Genomic DNA, 3,760 nt, shown 5'->3' with positions numbered 1-3,760 from the left:
CACAGCAAGATAACGACACCTGATAAACCGAACACAGCTGTAGAACCACTGCTCCCAGAAAGCTCCTTCTCTCAGCAAAGTCGCTGCAGAATGAACTAACACCGACAGTCAGCTGGTGCATCAGGTGACCTTTTGAAGGATGTGGGAGTGGTCACCACCGACAACAGCTGACCAGCAACAATGCAATTACACCAGCAGGCCATTGGGGAAAAAAATAACACTGACAGTAACCCCCGATGGCCTGAAAGGAAAAAAGGTTTTAATCTGCCACAGATCCAAAAATGGATCATGACAGTACCCTCCTTTCAATGAGGGGCCTCTGGACCCTCAACACTGGATCTCACCAGAAAACAATCTACGGTGAGGACATCTAGAAATCACCAGAGTTCACTTCGGCAGTCACCTGACCCTCAGGTTTACAGCGAACGCAGCATGATGGAGAGGACAACGTAGGCACCACAAATCTCCAAAGTGCCGACTTGTGGAATTAATTGTGTACGGGCATTATTAGGGGTAACTCCAGCTGGTAAGTTCCCGGGCTGAGAATGGCTGACACCAGATACGGCCCGATTACCCTAGAACTCCAGATTCCAGCACCACACTTCCAGCTGATGTTTTTGGTGGACAACCATACGTATTCATTCACATACAGGTCCGGACCCAAACGTTTATTTTCATGCATGCATCTGCCACAAGATGGTGAACTCTTTACAGAACTGACAACAGAGGCATCCCCTTGTGTCACCTAACTCACATCCCCACTATGCACAGAGGGAACCACCACCCTCCCCTGACCCCTCCTCTTAAGAAGGCAATGACACACAGGGTTAGGTTGAGGTGAGGGTAGAGTCGCCCCTACTCCCTGGCAGCACCTCTGCTGCCCCCACTGAAGAAGGGGTAGGTTGTAAAAGGACGGCAGAGATCGTAGTTCCCGGGCAGCAGTCCATACATGACTGACCCCAGCTGACTACTTCCCTGGACCACCAATCTATGACCGGGTTGTGTTTTTTCAACCAAGGAAGTCCTAAGACCATGGAAGTTGGCATTCTCTCCAAGGACGAAGCACGACAGGGACACTTCATGACAAGCCCCTATACGCAGATGTATATTGTCTACGACTTGGGTAACCCTCCCCTAGCTGAGTGGGGCAGAGTCAGTAGCCTGGACGCTTAGGGATCTTGCAAGCGTCCTACTCATCAGGCCATGGGTCTGGACAAAATGAGCATCCATCAAATTGACTCCTGCTCCACTGTCCACCAGCACCGGAATATTCTCAGTTACCCCACCAACAACCACCTCAGCAGGTAAGGTACACTGAGACGAGAAAATGGAGGAAATATACACACCCTGATTGCCTCCCTCCACACTACCAGGGGGATGCGGCTCTTTAGATGGTGCAGGCAGCTACTTTGGCGCGTGCTGGGTAGACATTGATAAAATCTATTAGGGTGACTTAGGGTTACCTAGGGACAGTTGACGAGGAGTAGGGGCGCCATTATCATAAATAATTTAGGGTGCCAACCTCCACGGTAATGCAGGAATTAGTATAGGTCTACTTAAGGACATTTAGCCCTTTGAATATTTTAATGCATATCTAATTTAAATAAAAATAGACATTTTATGTAAAACATGATGGTTCCATGAGCTTTAAGCAATTCTTGTTATACAGCCACCATCAGTATACAAATACAACTCCAGAATCACCACCAATATATGAATACAGCACCAGAACCATCATCAGTACATGAATACACAGCCAGAAGGCCCATTGGTAAATGAATTCAGCACCAGAACCACCAAAACATGATTGAAATTACAGAACTACCATCAGTACAAGAATGCAGCTGCAGAACCAACATTCGCATATGAATATAGCTTTAGAACTACCATCAGTACATGAATACAGCTCAAAAACCACTAGCAGTACATGAATACAGTAGCAGAACCCCCACCAGTACATGAATACAGCTCCAGAACCACCACAAATACATGACCACAGCACCAGAACCAGCAGTACAAAAATATAGTGCCAGAACCACCATCAGTAAGCGAATAAAGCACCAGAAGCACTATCAGTACTGGTCTGCCCACAGTAAAAACATGACCCCACTCCATAGCGAACTGCAGGCAACCCCATTTGGGAACCAACTCCTCCCACATGCATGGGTTTATCTGCCTGCTCAGGTGTGTTTCTCCTAGCAAGGACTACAGGGGGCACATTTGGTGTATGCCTCTCCCTCAAACATCTATCCACCCGGATGGCAAGGGACATGGAGGCCTCCAATGACCTGGGGGCAGCGTACTGCACAAGAGTATTCTGCAACCTTGGGGACAGACCCTGCTTAAAATGGCTCCTAAGGGCAAGGTCATTCCACTTTGTGTCAGTGGCCCACCTCCTGAACTCTGAACAGTACTCCTCAGCCGGCCAGCTCCCCTGCTTGATTTTACGGAGTCGGGATTCCGCCAGGGAGACGCCATCAGGATCACCATACACCAGAGCCGCAAAAAACTCATCCACTGACCAATCGGCAGGGAGAAGGCCCAGGTTTGGGGATCACGCTTAAGAAGAGAAACGATGATTTCCACCTGTTGTTCCTCACTCCATGATGAACGAGGGTGGAGCATGAAGTATAGCTTGCAGGCCTCCTTAAAAAACAAAACATTGTCTCTCCCTCCAGAGAACTTGTCAGGGAGAGATATCTTGGGTTCTGGTTGTGCCTATACCTGAGCCGAGGCCCAGAACACCAATAACTGCCGCAGCTGCTGCACCACCTCACCACAGCTCCTTAAGCTCAGTGATGAGAATCTGGAGCAGTTGGGCAAAGGCCTGCATTTGGGCCATGGCTATGCAGAAAAAATTTGATGGTCGGTGGTAATGTCACCATCTGATCGAAGCTGTGTGACACGACCTCACGAATGGTCAGTCACCAGACGGCACAACACACCAGGGGACACCAGGGAAACTTTAACAATGGTGGGCCCTGTCGGTAGGGAACGGGGAATGGACACCTCCTGCACTCACCTGAGGATGTGCCCTGCTCTAACTAAAGTCTCTATATGGGTTCTTTCAACCCGTCATTGACCAGGATACCTAAACCCTCACTAATAGGAATATACTCACCCTCGGACGCTCCCTGCTTCTTTCCGGCAGCCTTCCTTCCTAAGAATGAGCGCGTGAAGGACCTTAGATGACGTCGCGGCTTGTGATTGGTCGCGTGACCGCCCATGTGACCGCTCACGCGACCAATCACAAGCCGCGACGTCACCGCAGGTCATTCACGCGCTCATTCTTAGGAAGGAAGGCTGCCGGTTAGTACCAGACCGAGGGTGAGTATATCAATATTTTTTATTTTGATTCTTTATTTTACACATTAATATGGATCCCAGGGCCTGAAGGAGAGTTTCCTCTCCTTCAGACCCTGGGAACCATAGTATCCCATTGCACTGCAGTGGGTTTCGTGTTTCGGCCGACCCCGACTTTTTTATAGGATCGGCCGATTTCACTCGACCCGACTTTTGAGAAAGTCGGGTTTCGTGAAACCCGACCCGACCCTATAAAAATAAAAGTCGCTCAACCCTATAAGACAATAAGCCACAAAATGCAATGCTCAGGGAGATAAAATGAGGAAAGAGGACAACTTTTCACATGGTGACAGGATCCCTTTATGTGACGTTCTACCTCCGCATGCTGAAAGAGTCCAGAGGAGACATGGATGAGTTACCAAAGCAGACAAATAAAATAATAATACATGAATAATCT

This window comes from Ranitomeya variabilis, chromosome 2, assembly GCF_051348905.1.
Source record: "Ranitomeya variabilis isolate aRanVar5 chromosome 2, aRanVar5.hap1, whole genome shotgun sequence".
Lineage (NCBI taxonomy): Eukaryota > Metazoa > Chordata > Amphibia > Anura > Dendrobatidae > Ranitomeya > Ranitomeya variabilis.
This window is presented reverse-complemented; position numbering follows the sequence as displayed.